Genomic DNA, 20,353 nt, shown 5'->3' on the forward strand with positions numbered 1-20,353 from the left:
ATCTGGCTTGATCCCCTTCTGTTAAAAATGAAGAAGCTGAGTTCCAGAGAGGTAAGTGACTTTCCCACGACAGATCTAATTGGGGGCAGAAGTGGTACTAGAAAATGGCTTGCCAGACCAAGGCTCATTGCATTTTAAGTCGAAGCTGCTGTTGGCATTCCTTTGCACACAGCTAGATAATTAGAAGCCATGATAACCTTACTGGGGCCCTTGGTGCATCAAAGAAGTCTAAAGGCATTTGAGAGACCAATGGGGGGGCCACAAGCCCTGTGGAATACCATGGGAAAGTGAACACCCACAGGTGAGAGGCACTTATTGGGGTTTAGAAACCAAAGGATGTTACTCAGAGTGCTGCACAGCTCCCAGTGCTATGGGCATTTCCCTGAGGGGCTCTTGGTGGGAAATGGGAGGAAAAGCATCCCCCTGTCAAGGTTACATGGTGGAGGGGGGAGAAATGGGAGAAGGTGTGGGCGATTTGCTCAAGGGGACAGATCCAAGTGCGGTAGACCTTGGAACAGAACTCTGGAATCCTGGCTCCCTGACTCCCAGAGTGGTCCGTGTGGCCTAGACTGTGTGGTTTCCTATTACATAAGCAGCTCCTCATTACTCACACTCTGGCTTCCTCCTGCCAGTCTCCGGCAGCATCTCCCTCAAGAAAACACAGTGGAAGAAAAACGTTCTTAGTTCCAATGGAGTCTTGGTAACTTAACTACATGGTCAATCATGAGGTCTGCAGAGCAGGTAGCAGTGTGCATAACAGACACAAGCCACATCAGGGCAAGAGGCTGGTGTACTCAGAGCTTGATTTCAGAACCACTGCCATATACCTCTATACCTCGGCAGGCTTCACTTCCCCATGGCCCTGTGGTCCCCGCCCCCCCTCCCCCTCCACCATGGTCAAAGCCCTGGAAAAGTGCCTTCTGTCCTCCCCTTCCCAAGCTGCCCCACCTCTCGGGCCCAAAGCCCAATTTGAGGCAGTCAGTTGATGAACCGAAGAAGCAACATGGTGCCAGCAGCCCGGGCTCAAATTCTACCTTAGTCACTCACTCTATGACCTTAAGCAACTAAAGGTAGCTTCTGAGAATTGGATTCTTTATCGGTAAAATGAGAGCAATTGTGTCTCCCTCATGAAGCCACATCCCATAGCTGTATGTGAAGTGCTAGCACAGCCAGACATACAGTAGGCACGCAACAGATATTGGCTTCTGCACTTCTTACTTATGGTTGCTGTTGCTCGGGGACCAGGTGGGAATTTCAACTGCTATTGCCAAGGCAAGGGATGCTATTTTCCAGGTAGCCCAAGATGGAGCTCAGAATATAATTCTCCCACACACACAAACTAGTTTGCCTTTATGATTGATTAAATAGGTTTTTATGTATTGATCTGAGATGGAGGCTTCCGTGTCTTTTTCACCATTGTGTCCCCAGTACCTGGAATGGTAGCCACTCATTAAACAAGGGTTGAGTGAACACACAAATGTGTTGCTTATGTCAGGAAAGGCATTTTAAACGAAAGGTAATCAGCCTACAAAAGGTTATTTGAAACATAAGGAGTTTTTAAGTTTGGTCTGCTTACAGACCAAATCTCCTTGAGGCCAGGCCCAGAGAAGATGGGTCAGGGTCCAGGTTGGGCACCTGATTTGTCTGTGGGTCTATGATGCCATGACATGTAGCTCCGGACAGCTCTGGAAGGTTCCTGGTTCTGATAAGGCCACAAGCTGCAGTCATTCACATAAATGGATTTTGTGGGGGATGGTCTTCCCAGGAGATCTCTGAGGGGCTGCTGGGCCAGTAAGTGAATAAGTAGCCTTGGCCTTGGCAACTCCATCCTCTATCCATTCTCCCAGTAAATGAGGGGCATATTCAACCGAGATCTGCTCCAATGAGTAGTTTGTTCTTCTCCCCACCTCCACCCCACCCTGCCACGCAACCAGCCCGACACAACCATCTCATTCTCTCTGTCTCTGTTTCCCTCTCTGGCAGTCTTTCTCTGTCTCCTCTCTCTCTGTTTCTCTCTCTCTCTCTCTCTCTCTCACACACACACATACACACACATACACACACACAGTATTTATGTGTATATTATGTATACACACACACATATGAGTTTGGATATTGATTTTACCATTTTAACTCCAAAAACTGTTTCTCAAGTGTGGATAGTCCTGGCTTACACACTTATTGCCGGAGTTGTCATAAAAATCAATTTCCCATTGCTGAAATAGTAGTTCCCTGTGTCTCTTGGGGACTCAGCAGGGAAGATGGCCTCCCCTTTGGACCTCTGGGAAATCACAGAGGCTGTTATAGCTGTGGGCTCAGCCTGTGACAGTCCCGGTCCCAGGGGATTACCACCCAATCCCCCTGGGAGCAGTGCACCTGCTGAGCTTATTTGCATACTCCTTGAGTCCCCAACTCATTGAAGTGTTCAGATGGTCTTCTTTATGCTTCCTACACAGAACACACTATAACCTGTGAGAGGAATCGGAATTCAGAACCCCTGAGTGAGGGGCCTTAGCCTTTTCCTTTCTAAAAGTAAGGGTCTTCGCTCCCTAGAAGCAGGCCTCCTGATAGCGTTATCCGGGAAACTGGGGGAGAGTAAGAAAATCGTATTTCTCTTTATGGGTGGGAAATCAGGTCATCCTCGCCTAAGGTATAGAATACTCCCCCGGGCTGTGGAGAGCCGGTTCTGGTTTCTACCCAGAAAAACTATAGAGGAAAACTGTGGCTGCCTACTACTGAGTATCAGGGGAAAAAGCGGAGATATTTTTAGCATACGGAATATCAGTGAACAGAATGCTAAGGAACTAGAAAACTTATTCCAATAAATATGAAGCATATGCTCTGCCTAAAGCAAACCCGGCTTTTGCTATATACAAATTTCATGAAGAAAAATAATGTCGGAAATTGCAGAAATATCTGGCCGTAAGTGGGCTACAACCGTTTGTTGCGGTAGACCTGTAAGGCTGCGAAGGTGGTATGGCCAAAGTGACCCGGTGGGCCCGGGATGCGTGGGGCCTAGGCCATGTCATCGTGCCGGTCTGGGGACTTGTCCAGCGCCCTCTGGAGTCCTCAGAGCTCAGGCTCCAGATGGACATTCCCCGCCCCGCCCCCCCAACCCCAGCCTGTAATGTCAGGGTGTGCGTCACCGACAATCAGAACATCTCAAGCTTCCCTACCCTGAATCCTGACATGGAAGATGCCTGTCTCCATGGCAGAGATGCCTGCAACATAAAAAGGAATAAACAGGGTTTTATGCGACAGGTTCTTCCTCTTGCAACTAGGAAGGGCAATTTGTACTCATCTCATTTGTGAGGTTCTAGTAATTGGGGGATACTAATTTCATCGCTAAGCCTGACAAATACTGCATTCCCAACAGCTTCTCCTTTTGTGCTGCCAGATGGAAACGATACGTTATTTGCCATTTTCATTAATACAGTTAGTACCTTAGCCTGACGCCTGCTCTCTCCGGGGCTGCACGCTGCCGGGGACGGGACGGGGGACGGGGACCCGGGCGGAGGAGGAAGCAGGAGCCCCGCCGGGGGGGGGGGGCGGGGGGGGGGGGGGGGCTGGGGTCGCGGCGTCTGCGGGAGGGCGTCCGGAGAGCCGGGGGACCCGCGCGCACCGCGGAGGAGGCAAGACGCTGCCGAGCGCTAAACCGCGGCAATAAAAACACCACCGCTAAGTGTGTGGTTGAGGAGCAGCAAATCATGATGCCGCCTAGAACTCCCCCGGCATCGGCTCGGCCCCGGAGCGGCTCCCCGCGCAGCCTGTAGCCTGGCGGCCGCCGCCCCCGGCTGTCCCCAAGCCTGGCGCATCTCTCCTCCGCCCCTCCCCCGCTCTGCAAAGTGCTGCAAAACCTGTCAGGGAAGGGGTGCGCTAGCAGCAGGCAGATATTTGAAAGCCTCCTCCTTTTCTTCCAGGAGTAGGAGCCAGAATATCTCTCAGTCTGCCCGGGCCTCCATGTTGCTCTCTGGATCATTCGCTACTCCATTCCCATTGGGGAAGTGGCTAACTTTGCCAAATATTTACTACGCCCTTGCCCGCCTCCTCAGCCGTCAGAGGACTCTGAGTGGCAGACGCCTGCTTCTGACACCGTCTCTTTCCCTCACAGAGATGGGGGCAAGGGCATTCGCGGTGCTGGGGATGGACTTGAGCTTGGGTCTCAAGATTCCTCTCTGCTGGTCTCACCCATGGCACCCATGGTTCTCTGACCGCTCCCTTGAGTTCCCTGGAGTCCTTGCTGTCAGGGAGCGGTTGGGTGCCTAGTGCCACTTATTTCCAACCTCGCCAAAGCCAGAGGGAAGGCAGAACCAGATAGGACACCCTTTCCCACCATTCCCCTTCCTCTGACCTCAGTGTAGATTTGGGAACCCTTAAGGAAAATTCCAGAGAGAAACCACCTCTAAGACAGCCAGTCTGCTCCCAGGAAGGAGTTTGTCCTTCAAGGGACTGTGGTGGTTACAGAATGGAAGACAATTTTTAAAAATCATCCTTGAATATATTAGGTAAGAGTGGCCGTAACCCCTACACTGTGAAGATTGACCCAAGTGTGTCACATGCATTTTCCCCATTTTGGTTCACCTCCAGGCATCATCATTATCAACAGAGACAGCGTTGGTGGCAAAGATATACTTTACATTGGGGTTTAGAGGAATTTGGGGGGAAGCAAGCCCATGATCCCCAACCCTGGTTGTGTCACCAGAGGACAGGAAATGCTGAGCTTCAGGTGACCTCTCCAGTTTAGGAATGACACTTCTTCCCGAGACCAGGGTTTTGGAAACAAAGCTAAATGGAAATACACAAGCCTTTTAGCTGTTTTCCCTGACCGGGATGGACTCCTGCTTCCTTTCCAGCCTATGATCTTATAGCTAGCTCTTCTTCCCCAGAGCCACTTTCCTTGGCCCTAAATGTGCAGAATAATCCTCTTGGAGAAAATGCCCCACGTGCTCCATTCACTTACCTTTAGACAGCACCGCCCTATACAATTAAAAGCGGAGGTAAAGCTTGGTCACCAGCCTATTGCGAAGTCTTTTCTTGTTAGTCCTAGCTCGAAACTGACAGCCTTATTATGAATTTCTTGATAAATGAGTAGGAGCAACACACTCATATGTAGTATATGTTGCCTATAAAATCCAAAGAGTCCTGCCAAATATTTGCCTCTTTTTTTATGGATAGATGCAACCAGTTGTCTTTTCCTTTAGAGGTATATCTTGACATGAGCTAGATCACTAGATCCTTAGGCACTTCACTGATGTGGTAATCCCTTGAGCTTTCTATCAAGTTAAGAGTGGAATGGACCAGTATGATGTTCTAGAAGATATCAAGATGATCAAAGGTTCTCCAGACTATACTATGACAAAAAGCAGGATTATTAACAGTGAAGGTATACTGTTGTTCCTGTCCCCATGAAGTCAAATTCCTTCTGATTATTTTTGGTGATATAGATGGAGAGTAAGCGGGGATTTGTTAATTTAATATCTGCATACTAGGGGCTCTGTTGTTTTGCTCCAACAAAGTAACCACAAGCAGAATTGGCTGTAAATGGAACCACTGATTAAGTGTATGATAGTTTATAGCTATTCCCCCAGGACCATCTGGCTTTTGCAAGAGCTAGGAAGGAAGTTAAATGGAGATGTGATTGGAATCACACCTCTGCTTCTTTCAAGTTTTAATGGTGGAACTAACTCCATAATTCTTTCAGGATGCTGGAGTTGCTTTATTTTTTTTAATTTTAATGTTTATTATTTTTGAGACAGAGAGAGACAGAAAGCTAGCAGGGGAGGAGCAGAGAGAGAGGGAGACCCAGAATCAGAAGCAGGCTCCAGGTTCTGAGCTTCCAGCACAGAGCCTGATGTGAGGCTTAAACCCACAGACCGCAAGATCATGACCTGAGCCAAAGTCAACTACTTAACTGACTGAGCTTCCCGGGCACCCCTGGATTTGCTTTTGGATTACTAGTTTGGCAGGGGGAAATGGGTTGGGGTAGGGGAGTTCTAGGGCCTTCTACGTGGTTGTCCCTTCTGGCCATAATAGACCTCATTTTGGGACTCAGGGAACCAAAATGAAGATTCTTCCAGTTACTAAGTATATCTATTCAAAATGTACCTTCTAACCGAGAACCATGAAGTAGATTCATGGTCCCACTGGACTTGGATGAAATCTCCATTTTTTTTTTTTTTACCTGACTTTTATAAACACACTCTAGTGATCCAAGGTAGCATTTCAGGCTTTAGGATTAATTTAATTCAATTAATTTCTTAATATCCTGAAGAATAGAGTATCTATCATCCGAGGCTTCCTGAAGGAATAGGGATAGGGGCGTTTGAGCAGGTTGCATATACCAGATCTGCTTTAACATTCTCATATTCTGTAGCATTTAGATTTCTTCTTCCATCTATAATATGCCAGAGAAGTTCTGACATTTTGATCTTACTGGCCGCAGCTTATTGATGAGATTGGCCAACTTTCTTGTCTAGTAATGCCACTTCCCAAACAATTATCATTAAATCCCAATTCCCAGTTGTGCATCCATTTCAAAAAATTTAGCTAATCAAGTCTTAAGGCATGTTTTTCTTCGTCTAACAAAGTTAGAATCCACTTCGATACGCTCCTCAGACTCCTGTTGATAAAGTTCATGAAATCCTATAACTCTTTTGGCATCCAGTCTCTCTCCTCCAGGCCCAGGGCTGGTACTTTACGGTCTGAACTATGCTGCCATTTACCTTTCCTTGAGGATCTGGAAGCAATGGAGTGGAGATGAGTCCTGAGGGAAATTGAATTTCCTTGGTGCAGTCATTGAAAAGTTTTTATTCAGTGGCAAAAGGGTTGCAGGATATTCAAGGGAGGTTTAGGAGGATTTGAGCATTCAAGTTCTCAGTCCCATCCTGTCTGCATAAACGTGTCCATCCTATCTATATCTTGGGGCTCCACGTCTTTCCCATCAGCACTCTCGGCTTACTGTAAGAGACTGAAACTGAAGAATTTGAGTATTTAATTGGATTTGCAACTCTATAATCATTAAAATCATTTTCTAGACTTCATGATCTTCATCCATATTAATTCAGAGACTATAGGACATGGTGTCCCTTAGAGCTATTGTAGAGACTGTCTGATCTTCCACCTGGTTCTGAGTTGGGTATTAGAAGCTTTCAACATGTCCTTTTCACTGTTTACTCTCTGGGGAGCCATCAGAAGCAGCCAGCCGACTCCACAGTCTTTATAATCACGACTGTCACCATGGAGACTAAGTGCCACAGTAACTTTATTTCTATTGTCCTCCACCTGCACGTCACTCCTTGCCACCATGTATGAGAAGCTGAGTCACTGTGGTGCCACTGAATGCCGTGGATTACCAGTGTTCCATTTTCTCCTGGTAAGGAGGTTAGTTCTGTGCTTTTCCAAATATGAGGGCAATAGAAAATGAGAATCCTGTTTGGGGGACGGTTTCTTGGGCCCTTCCTGGTATCTTATTCTTACCTCAGTTTAGAGCCAAGAAGGCAACATGAGGCACATCAAATAATGTCATTGAGGTGGATTTAATAAGGCAACTATTTATGAAGTTTAGTGCAGGGATGCTAGACTGAGTAAAGCTCAATTCTTCATCCCTATCTTTATCCATACTCTTTCATGTCCTCTTTATGGGTGGAGTGTACTTCCTTGCCTCATATCTTTGGACTTAGTCATATGACTTTTAGGCCAATGACGTGTGGGTGGAAGTGAGAGGATGTCAGTTCCAAGCTTAGGTCTTCAGAGGAATCACATGTCCTTGTATGTTCTTATGAGCCTCTGCCATCACCATGACAGAAGCATCCATCCTAGTCCAAGGAGGATGATGTGTGGAGCAGAGTTGGTCCAACTATCCCATAGACCTACGGTAAGAAGCGGCACAGTTGCTCTAGCTAGCAGAGCATGAAGGAAAGATGCCCAACGGAGCCCAGCCTAAATCAGCCAAGTTCTAGCTGACCTGCAGATTTATGAGAACAAATGGTTGTTTTACGACATTGGACTTTGGAGAGGTGGATATGTAGAATAATATAGCAATGGCTAGCTGGTACACTAGAATAAAGACCAGTGAGGTGAGGCAGAACCTCAGAGCTGTTGATAGTAAGCTTAAAGGATGAACAGGAGGAAGAAGTTACTAGAACCTGGAGAGAGTAGCCACAGGACAAGATGTTTGACAGGAGCTGTGGCCTTTGGTAGAGGGATGTAGACACTTCATAAAAACCAGAAAGGGAGGCAAAGGGAATAAATATCACCCCTTTGCTCTCCTCCTAACCTCTGACTTTCTGCTAGTGTCTCTTACTATCAAACTCAGAAGACAGGGGAAACTAGTGATGCAGTTCACTTAAAAAAAATTCTCCAAGTTCACACAGCAGGATGAAAGGCTGGAAGGGAAAATGGAAAATACCCAACATACGTTGAATATCTGAAAATGTCTTTGCTTCATCCTTATACTTGTAGGATAGTTTGGTGGGATACAGAAGAATTTCTTTCAGAAATTCAAAGAGATATCTGGTGCAGTATAGCTCTTGAGAAACCTCTTTTTTCTCTCTCAAAATTAGTAGAGTCTTCTTACTTTTCTTAAATATATACAGATTTTCTCCATGTGCTTTGCAGTGGATTTACTTTTATCTTTTGTTCTAGATACTCATAAGATCTTTTTAATCTGGAAACTGTGTCCTCCAGTTCTGGAAATGTTTTTAGAATGATTTCATCGATAATTTACCTTATTCTGCTTTCCTGCTCTCTTTTCCCCTAAATTTCTAATTTTCTCCTATTTCCCATCTTTGTCTTTTTGCCCTTCTTTCTGGGAGATTTCCCCAAACTTGCCCTTCAATCCTTCTATCAAATTTTATTTTAATAGTGTTTAAAATTGATATATACCTCACAGAAAATACAATTAACTACTTTAAGGTGTGTGCTTCAGTGATTTTTTTTGGTTTATTCACTATATTGGGTGACTATTACCACTATCAAATTCTAGGACGTTTCTAACATCCCAAGAAGATCAGGACATTTCTAATTTTTTTTAATGTTTGTATTTATTTTTGAGACAAAAAGAGACAGACCATGAGCCGGGGGTGGAGGAGGGAGAGAGAGAGAGGGAGACACAGAATCCTAGGCAGGCTCCAGGCTCTGAGCTGTCAGCACAGAGCATGAAGGACATTTCTAACATCTCTATACCATTAGCAGTGAATCCCAATTCTCTCCTACTCTCATCCCCTGGAAATCATTAATCTATTTTTTGTGTTTATGGATTTACATACTCTGGACATTTCATATAAATGGAATCATGCAACGTGTGGCCTTTTGTGTCTGGCTTCTTTCACTTAGTATAGTCTTTTTAAGGTTCATCTGTGTATAACATGTAACAATACTTCATTCCTTTTTTTACAACAAAATAATACTCTGTTGTGTGGATATACAACATCTTGTTTACCCATTAATCTGTTGATAGATATTTGTGTTGTTTCCATTTTTGGTGTACTATGAATAATGCTACTATGGACATTAACATACAAGTTTTGATGTTGACATATGTTTTCAATTCTTTTGGGTGTATACAAGAGGTGGAATTGTTGGATCATATGGCATTTCTAAACTTTTTGAGGAACTGCCAAACTCCATTGAGTTCTGAAGTTCTACTGTCAAGTTTAATAATTCTAAAAGTTCCTTTTAACATTTTATGAATGTTTCTTCTTTTTAAAAATGGAATGTAAAATCATCCTCCCTGAGAATATCAATGATATATTTTTTGAGAATTCTTCTCCCTGCATAGTTGTCTCACAATTAATTAGATTAATTTAATTTGATTTAAAAAATCTGCTTCTAGGGGCGCCTGGGTGGCTTAGTCGGTTGAGCGTCCGACTTTCGCTTAGGTCATGATCTCGTGGTTCATGGGTTTGAGCCCCGCGTCGGGCTCTGTGCTGACTGCCGGCTCAGAGCCTGGAGCCTGCTTCAGATTCTGTGTCTCCCTCTCTCTCTGACCCTCCCCTGCTCACGCTGTCTCTCTCTCTCTCCTAGAAATAAATAAAAAACATTAAAAAATAAAAAATAAAAAAAAATCTGCTTCTGTATTAAAGGCTTTGCCCATAGTCTATGTCTCATAATCCTAGGCTGATCAAGAATGATTTTCTTCAAGAATGAGGAACCAGAAAGCTGATTGGATAATGTTGTCTATCATGTGGGTAGTCTTGTTGACTTTGAATGTCAAAATGATTTGATGGGCTATTTGTTGAGAACACCTAATGCCAGTTATTTAAGTCAGATTCTTCAGAGAAGGGCCTTCCAATCTCCTGTGGCTCTTTCTACCTGTGCTCTGGGGGATGATGGGGAAAGAAGGCTGGAGGTCTCTGGATTCATGACTCAATATGCACATGGTCACTTCATAGCCTTCTTTGGGCGTGGTGTTTCTGTCCTCGAGTAGGCCTGGTAGTTCCCAGTCTGGATGCTCTTTCGTTCTCTCTGGACTGTAAACCATCAGATTTCAGCTAGGATGCGGGTAGGACGGGTTCCTAGTGGCATGGAGTGGTGAAGTGAACCTAAGGATTTAATGCTGCTCAGACAGCTTTTAGTCAGTTTTATTTAGCCTTTTCCCTTTTTCCTCTAGTTCCTGTGCTAACTGACACTGTCTATTTCTGTGCCTTTTGTGACTTTTGTCGTGCAAATTGTCTTGATTCTCAGCCTTCCTCACTTTGGATTTGGGATTAGGCTCTTTGGGTTCTGCTGAATCTGGTTTCTGGTTTCCAAAATGTGTTGATTTTGTCTCATTTCCTATTGCACTAATTATGTTTTAATTAAAAAATTCATTTGCTGTTGCCTTTTTTGGTAATTTTTTAAATGTTTATTTATTTTTGAAGGAGAGAGGGAGAGACAGAGCGTGAGCAAGGAAGGGGCAGAGAGGGAGACACAGAATCTGAAGCAGGCTCCAGGCTCTGAGCTGTCAGCACAGAGCCTGAAGCAGGGCTCAAACCCATGAGCTGTGAGATCATGACCTGAGCCGAAGTTGGAAGCTTAACTGACTGAGCCACCCAGGTGCCCCGATTTGCTGTTGCTTTAATGGAGTTTCTGGATGATATGGAACTGGATGCGTGTGTTTAGTCTTCCTTCTTAATCCAGAAGTCTCCAATCCACTATTCTAAGTAAAAAAGAAAAGAAAAATCTGATATTTTCATTCCCATCTGAATTCATCACGACCTAATCAGAGGGTAAAAAGCACTATACTTATTTTAATAGAGTTTAACATAAAGAATTGTTAATCAAGTATAGGGAATTGTTACATGGTGGCTAAAAAAGCTAAAATAGAAAACTCAGATATTACGGAGATGGAAATTGCGGGAAGCAGTTACCGCTGTCAGGCCTGGAGAACAAAGAGAGGAAGTTGGAATTACTAAAAGTTAGAAACTTAGTGAAAAGGACTTGCAGAGCTGAAAACAATGGCATCTGAGGAAGAACACTGCTTGACTGGAGCTGATGTCTCTGAGGGGAGGTGGTGAGGCGAGCTATGTGTACCGGAAAGTACTTCATTTGCTTCTGAACTGCTGCTCTGGGGTGAGGCAGAAGCAATGTTGAGTGACATTAACAGCCATAGGAAACCAACAAGAAATGAAACAAGGGAGCATAGGCCATCTTCCTCCTCCAGCCTTGAAGTCTCTCCTTCATGGCCCTTATTGTCAGAGCTTAATTTTTTTTTTAATGTTTTATTTATTTCTAGGAGAGAGAGAGAGACAGCATGAGCAAGGGTGGGTCAGAGAGAGAGGGAGTGACAGACTCTGAAACAGGCTCCAGGCTCTGAGCTGGCAGTCAGCACAGAGCCCGACGCAGGGCTCGAACCCACGAACCGCGAGATCATGACCTAAGCGAAAGTCGGACGCTTAACCGACTTAAGCCACCCAGGCGCCCCAGCCTTATTGTCAGAGCTTAAAAGAGATCTGGCTGGGGCACCTGGGTGGCTCAGTTGGTTGAGCATGCAACTTTGGCTCAGGTTATGATCTTGCGGTTCCTGAGTTCGAGCCCCACATTGGGCTGTCTGCTGTCAGTACGGAGCCCGCTTTGGATCCTCTGTCCTCCCTCCCTCTCTGCCCCTCCTTCACATAGTCTGTCTTTCTCTCTTGAAAATAAATAAACATTAAAAAACAAATAGAGAGAGATTCAGCTGGCAAAGGGGAACATGTGGTGTGCAGAGCCCAGTTCCAGCAACACAAAGCCAACTAGAAGGTGGAATTAAAGCTGAGGGACAATAGGTTGGTAACTGGTGTAGTTTACCTTTTCAGCAACTAGGATTACTATGAACCCTACTAAACATATTTGAATGTCCATACAACAATAAATCAACTCTACGTTTCTACCTTCTAGAGAAATCATTCTTTTTTTTTTTTAATGTTTATTTATTTTTGGAAGAGAGAGAGAGAACATGAGCAGTGGAGGGTCAGAGAGAGAGGGGGCCAGAGGATCTGAAGTGGGCTGTACTCTGACAGCAGTGAGCCCAACGTGGGGCTCGAACTCACAAACCGTGAGATCATGATCTGAGCTTAAGTCAGATGCTCAACTGACAGAGCCACCCAGGCGCCCCTTTATGAAATCATTCTAACTCTCTTCCCAAAGTGAGGAGACACAAAGTCCAAATAGCAATTGTATCCATATGTGGGAGATAGTCTTACTATTTTTGAGCTATGTTAATTACTGATCATGGTTCCATCTGAATATTCTGTTTCTAGATCTTATCTTTTGATCCCAGTTTTTCTCCTTCATTTCCCTCATTTGGTTCAGAATTTGGGTGAAGAAAGGAGTATTATATATTCACCTCCTTAAAGGCTAAAAAGTATGCTTATTGTCAACAAGTTTACTTGTTAATGTGCCAATGTACATGCATCCCCAAGAATGGTATGAATTCCAGTTGTTCTACATCATCTACTTTTAAGTTTTGCCAATCAATGAATGAGAAATTGTATCTCACCATTGTTTAATCTACATTTCCCTTACTAGGGAGAATGAACATCTTTTTTCCATATGTTTACTGGACCAAGGTTTCCTCTTCTGCTCATATACATGCCCACTTCCCTAATTTTTCTTCTTAATGATTTTCAGGAATTCATAATTTATTTTTTGTAAAATGTATTTGAAATGTAAGGGTAAGAATAGAGGCTAATATAGAAAGCATTCATGTTCCTAGCAGCCAGACTTATTAAATTGTCTTATTTGTATTCTTTCATTGTCTTACTTAAGGTTTTGTTTTAAAAACACAAAACATGTACATGCCTGAGATCCTTTTGGTCCCCTTCATCAAATCCATTCTTTTCCATTCTCCACAATAATCACTATCATGAGTTTAGTGTATCATTCCCATGCTAAGTTTTTATACTGAGTAGAAGTTATATTCTGGATACTAACCCTTTGTTAATTTTATGCATTTTGAATTGCAAATATCTCCTCTCATTCTGTGCTGTGTTTTTCACTTTGCTTATGGTGTTTTTTGAAATATAAAAGTTTAAATTTTAATGTGATCATATTTATCAGATGTTTCTTTTATGGTTTGTGCGTTTTGTGTTGTATTTTAAAAATCGTTTTTCTATCTTTCCTATATTCTTTGTATGTCTTATCTTTCTGATAAACCTCTATGTTCCCTTGAGGAAAGGATTATCCTCTACAATGTTAACTCCAGTGACTCCCAACTGCTAGGTCAGAAAGCCCTAACTGGTGGACACCAGCATGTTGCCTTTCTCTGCATAACTGGCTCCAGCCGCTGATCCCCTCAGTCACTATCTTGTGCTCTTTCCTCTTTTTTTCCTTTTTCTTTGTGTCTGCTTTACTCCTGCCTATTCTTTTATGCAGGAGAGAGGAGTTTTGAGGAGTATCAGTTACAGCTGAAAATGATTAAAAACAAATGGGCTCCTACAAGTGTAAAGTCCTTAGACCTCAGCAGGTCATTCAGTAGGTCATTGACCAGATATAGTGCATTTCTATCTTTTGACTCGCTTCCTACTAGGTCAGCTTTATTCTAAAGCTCCCTTGCGACCACATGACATTTTTATGCCTAATTCAGTGACATTTGGGCTAGATAATACTTTGTTGGGGTGGGGGTGTCTGTCCTGAGCATTGTGGGATGTGAAGAAGCATCTCTGGGTTCCACCCATTAGATACGAATACTGTTCCTCTCCACCTTGACTTGGGGAAACCAAAGATGGCTCCAGACATTGCCAAACATCTCCTGGGGGGGGGGGTGAAATCAGCCCTTGCTGAGAAATTCTCACCTAATTAGACAGGCCCAAATCCCATGTCTGGTCCTGAAACAATGGCAGAAGGTACTACTTGGCTTCAGCCAATCTGGGTTTATCTGTAGAGCTTGTGCAAAGTCTTGGTCTGTGTTGGTGAAGTGTAGAAATCAAAGAGAAAAGCTAGGTGCTAATGGGAAGGGGTAAAGTGGAAGTGATATTTGATAGTCAAGATATGGCCATCCCCAGAAGAATCTGATATGATGCCCAATGTGGCAGTTAAGTGGCCACTGTCATTATTCTCCCAATATAGTACCTGATCATTAGTGAATCCTAAGCCCTCACCATTAGCTCCTCCATTATAATGAAAAGAAGAGAGATAGAGAGAGGGAAAGAGATAGAAAGAGAGAAAGATTTCTGATGTCTTTTCTTATTAGGGCACTAATTTTATCATAAGGACTTCATCTAAACTGAAATATCTTGCAAAGGCCCCATCTCCAAATACTATCACATTGAGGGTTAGGGCCTCAACACACGAATTTTGGAGGAAACACAGTTGAGTACATAGTATTATTATTTTGAATTTTGGCAGTTATAATTCATTTAGAGAAGAAATAGAAATGTATAACTTTTTTGTTACAGATTAGCTCCTGATCAGCAGGTGTGCCCATCCCTGAATTTTTATGACCTCAGAGGAAGTGAAGAGTTCATATATGTGCAGGTATGTCAGAGACTCTCGGTCAGGTTCTTGGAAATGTTTTTTGAGACTGATGGTTTTGAGGGTTTGAGTAGAGGTGGTTTATTGAACAACATCTGTAAGGATGGTAGGGGAGCAGGACTGGATAGAGGAAGAAGTGGAGTTGTGATAAAGTTGCAACAGAAGCTTGGCCAGTCCTATGGCTCAGAGCTGGGGTGGCCCTGCGGAGTGGTCTCAATTAAAGGCAAGGGGCCATGTCCTTGTATCACTGTAGTCATTAGATGCAAGCTGTCTCAAGGAGGGTGCAACCTGAGGTGAAGCATCTCTCTAATGCTGAAGGCAATTTCTAGAAAGGAAGTAGACTTTGGTCCTGAAAAATTAAGGTGGGGATGGGGGCAGGTCTGAGCAGCACACCACAGCTTTCACTATGTTACCTGCATGATCTAAAAGCAGGTGACTCTAGGGGCACCTGGATGGCTCAGTTGGTTAACATCCGACTCTTGGTTTTGCCTCAGGTCGTGATCTTGCAGTTTCGTGGGTTCAAGCCCCATGTCAGGCTCTGCACTGGCATCGCGGAGCCTGGTTGGGAGTCTCTCTCTCCCTCTCTCTCTGGTCCTTCCCCACTTGCACTGTCTCTGTCCTTTTCAAAATAAATAAATAAACTTAAAAAAAGTATAAAAGTAGATGACTCTAAACTCATTGTTGGGTTAGCACCGCAGGGATCAGGTTTCTTTCTAATTGCTCAAGTCTTCAGGCGAGCATTGTTGGATTAGCACTGCAAGGATCATGTTTCCTATCTAATTGCTCAAGTCTTCCTTTCTATTGTCTCAAGGATTTCAAAAATAATTCCCGCTGACAGTTTCCAAAATCGGCTTAATGTCTCATTTATCAGACTGAGCCCTACTTCTTAGTAATTTGATTTCAATGGAATAGAATGCCCGAGTTTTAGTTTAAAATGCTCAGAGCCCCCTGAGACAGGCGTCCTCAGGGATAGAATGATAGCAGACACTCACACCTTCTCCATTCTATCTGACCCCCTTGGGAAAGTATATTCCTTCCTGTGGTGTTGATCTCTTGGTCTCAGAGTGCTGACAGTCCTTTGCCAAGGTATTTGGTAAGGAGTGTGGTGGCTTTTGAGATTTTAGGTGTAGTAACATCACTGCCCAACAGGCTTTTATATTTTGGTGCTACACAACAGAGACTGCGTCCTCCCAAGCATGTTTTTTTTCACGGAAGTGTTTTCATGTTCTGAAGTGTTGTATTTTGCACATCCGCTCTCTTCTGAGAGCCTCACAGTCCTAAGCAGTTGTCAATCCCTGTAGCTATATTTGTAAAAAGCCCTTCAGATTGAGTGCAAATTTATCACCATCACAAATGGATACAAAATGGGTCATTACGCGTTCATTACAGATAAATGGGAGAGGAAAGAATAGGACTAAAAACAAAAAGCCAAAGTCCTAGTTTTTAATTTGTAAACTGCTCTTTAAAAACACCCCCAGGGCAAGAGAGCTCCTGGTAGGAAATTAGTACCTGGCTCTTAAACAACCTCCCTTCCCTCCCATTAAACAAGAACATGGGAAAAATCCCATAGGACAAAATCCAGTTTGGAGAAAATCTGATACCTGCTGAAATGTTTCCAAATAGTAGAAAACTCAAGTGAGCTGGAGGTATAGGGAAACTACTGGGTTACTTTTATTGAGAAATTAGAGAAGTCACTGTTGGGTTTGTTTTAAGACCAGCAACAACAGTGGATGAAGTCATGTTTAAAGACAGACCACCAGCAGCAATTCAGATTCAATTCTTGGGCTTATTTCTTACAGACACTGACTGAGCTCCATAACGGTGCATCAGAGAACCCATCCCTCCAGATTGTGTTGGACTTATGTTTATTAAAAAGGACTGATTGATTATCTTGGCAGAAACTCCTTTTCTATACGTCCAGTTTCATAATATTTTATGAAAGACTCATGGTCACAAACTCTCACCCTTAGCCCCCCACAGAACAAAATTTTGCACATAAAGTAAAAAAAAAGTTAATGATTATTTTTTTTTGAGAGAGCGACACACACCCAGAGTGAGTGGAGGAGGGGCAGACACAGAATCTGAAGCAGGCTCCGGGCTCTGAGCTGTCAGCACAGAGACTGATGTGGGGCTCGAACTCGTGAACCATGAGATCATGACCTGAGCCAAAGTCAGAAGTTTAACTGACTGAGTAACCCAGGTGCCCTGTGTATATATTAAAAACAGTTTAGATTCTTTCTCTCTCACATTATTTTTCATGTTCTCCTGGACTCCAAAGCTCTGTCTCTTGGGAAGCTCCCCTGTCTGCATTGCACAACTCCAAGGGGGGCCATTAACACTGCAATTTATGTGTCAGGCGACCTAGATCCCTACAATCTCATGTTTGTTAAGCTCCTCATTTGTTGTTTTAAGTTTTTCCTTTCATTTGTGATACTTCCCCAGTGTTTGGTTTTGGCAAATAATTTAATAAATAGCATAGTGTGGTGTGAAGCCATGTGGTGATTAAAGTATTGGGGTGAGTATTTGTTGGTTGCCTGCCCAGCATCTACTATCTCTTCCTCCTGACAATATTACTATATTTCCTTAAAGGGACCTCTAACACCCCTGAATTTCAACCAGGTTTTTGGGAGGTCAGAACTGACCCTCTACTCCAGCAGTGTGTTCGGATGTTGATAGGTCCAGGCCAATTAGCATATTCTTTTCCCCTGGTCTCAATGATTAATCAGGGATGGATGTATAACACAATCAGGGTTCATTTGATGGAGGAAGAGAAATGTCTCTTCCCCCCATCTCCTCCCACTTTTGTATGAGCCACTAGAAATAATTCACTCTTTTCTGCTGTATGTAATAGCGGCACTAGGCAGTAAACAAAATAGGATATCTCTATCCCTATGGAACATACATTTTTGTGGGAGGAAGTGGGCAGTATACAAGATACATTAATTAGATGGTGTTCAGAAACATGGAAAAATTTTTAAAAGATTAGGGCAAGGAATTAGAGAGGTGACAGGAGGCAAGATCTGCATAGCACTTTTTAGACCATGATGGAGACTGTAGCTTTTACACTGAGCGAGATGAGAACCCATTGCACAATCTAAGCAGAGAAGTGACAAGGTATGATTTAACTAAAATAGGACATTCTGGCGGCTGTGCTGCAAAGGGAAAAGAGGAGAAGCAGGGGGACTAGTTGTGACAGTTATAAGGCATTAATATATTACAATATTGGTTCCAATTCTTCACTCTTTTTAATATAATAAATCCAGAGAGGGGAGGCATATCTTGAAAGAAATTGAGATGCATCTTTTGGCTCATGGAGTTGATGGGAGTCTCTCTCTCTCTCTGTCTCTCTCTCTCTCTCTCTCTCTCACACACACACACACACACACTCAGAAAGCTTTTAAGAAAAGTCTATTGGCAAAACAACTAAACAAGACTAAGCCTGTGCAAGAAGTGAACAGAAATTTGGGTTCTCAATTGTCTACAGGCAGGAATCAGTTTGGGAAATCCACGTGTCCACCAAGAAAGGCATATTTTCCAATGCCCCTTCAAAGTGACTAAGATAGATGATGGAAAAAGAATAATTTTCTAGAATGAAGGACCAAGAGTTATGGAGAATAGACTGGAAAGTCATTCTGAGAGAGCAGAACCTATGCCTGATTATGGTACATTATTCCCTTTTCCCAAATAGAGGAACACGACAATCTTCACTCAGTGGAATTTCGTAAGTATTATGGCCCAGTGACTGCTCTTTGCTTTCATTATTTTCTTTTTTTAATGATCTTAGTTTTTTTGTGGTTCTGTTGTCTTGTACATCATTTGTTATATGTTGGATGTATGAGAGGAAGACACCTGTTCCTTTAATTCATATGGTTCAAGAACAGCCATATTTGGACCTGATGTAGATCCTGGATTTCAAAGATATGATAGACCTTTTAGAGGTCTTGGGGACAGGAGTGAGTTATTTTGTAATGTGAAAAGCATATGAATAATTATAACCCAGAGAGTATACTGTGGTAGACTGAATCACTCGTTCTTCACAATTCTTCACTGCCCTGTAGTACTATTATGTTTACATGAGATCCTTTGCTATGGTTGCACGGTGAGCAGTATATTGTCTCACCTATTGACTTTTGGATTGGGCAAGTGATTTTCTTTGGTCAATGGGATGTCAGGGGAAGTGATATGAGAGAAAGCTTGAAATATTCTTCCATGTGGCTTTTCCTGCTTGTGCCTCTGTGACTCCCATGACAAGAGTATGCCTTGGGTAGCATTTTCTCCCTGGGCTCTGAATAGGACACATGAAGCAGAGGCACTATAGTTGACCCTTGGGCTCACAGCCTGAGGCAAACCTTCCCAGTCAACCCATAAACCTTCCGCTTAAAGTTGATCTGAACCTCATCTCAAACCTGGAGTCTAGCCTACTTCAACTAAAGTACTACTTATCCACAGACTCATGAGAAAAAAGTAATTGTTTTAAATCTCTTTGGGCTGGGTTATACAGCATTAGAGTGGTAATGACTGAGCAATAAAGAGTTAATTGCAATAATTCACAAGAGAGAGGATGGGAATCAGAGCCAGGGTGGTCACAGTAGAAGTGGTCAGATCCTGGGTATATTTTATAGATTAGAACCCACAGGTTTAGCCAGTGGACTATAAATGAAGTGTGAATGAAAGAGAGGAGTTGAGGATGAATTTTAGGCTTTTGGCTTGAGCAAACAGGAGAATGGAGTGGTCGTTTTCTGAGATGGGAAAAACTGAGGCAATTGAAGACTTGAACTAACACCAGGAGCTGTTATCAGGAACAATGATGTGGTATTGGACGTGTTAAGTTTGAGTTGCCTAGGGACATCCAGATAAGGAGGTTAGGCTGGTCATCGAATATACAAGTTTGGAGTTGGAGGAAGGCCCAATGTGTACAGGTACACCTGAGAATAGTCAGCTTTTAAAGCCATGATACTGAATGAGATCAACGAAAAAGTGTGATCACTTGAAAAGAGGTCCAGCAACGGAGCCTGTGGGCAGTTAAGAGTTTCATGGTTGGAGAGTTGAACTTTCCAGCAAAGGAGACTGAGAAGGAGCAGGTGGGGAGAGAAGAGGCAAGTGAGTTAAGTGACAGTAAAGTGTTATTCATATGCATGGTTATAATACAACATCCATTCCTGTCTACTATCTTCTCTTCCTTTTCCTCCTTCCCAAAAATGTCACCACCACTAGATTTGTGTATGATATGGAAAGCACAGTGTTGATCACTTTATACACATATAACAGAATTATGAAAAAGGTAACAGGTAACTTCTTTTTTTTCTTGGTACATACTCACTAGGAGTGACCTTTTTTCTCTTCTGATCTTCTCTCTAGACAGAGAGGCTAAGTGTTTGCATTAATTCTGGGTCCTCCTCATAATCCTCTAAGCAGGCTGGCTTTG

General features: G+C 43.3%; 1 protein-coding gene across 2 annotated transcripts in view; it reads left to right on the forward strand.

Annotated features, from left to right (window-relative positions):
- The first annotated feature begins 7,762 nt into the window (after nt 1–7,762).
- The window catches only part of SIAE (sialic acid acetylesterase), a 66,086-nt gene continuing 53,495 nt past the window's right edge, over nt 7,763–20,353 (forward strand). Inside the window, exons 1-2 of one of the 2 annotated variants that reach the window (XM_039250179.1) lie at nt 7,763–7,873; nt 14,853–14,931. The gene's annotated coding sequence lies outside the window, so the exon portion shown is untranslated. The remainder of the gene's footprint in view (nt 7,874–14,852; nt 14,932–20,353) is intronic. The other variant, XM_039250182.1, reaches the window with a different exon arrangement.

This window comes from Hyaena hyaena, unplaced genomic scaffold, assembly GCF_003009895.1.
Source record: "Hyaena hyaena isolate Hyena2069 unplaced genomic scaffold, ASM300989v1 scaffold_364, whole genome shotgun sequence".
NCBI classification, from domain to species: domain Eukaryota; kingdom Metazoa; phylum Chordata; class Mammalia; order Carnivora; family Hyaenidae; genus Hyaena; species Hyaena hyaena.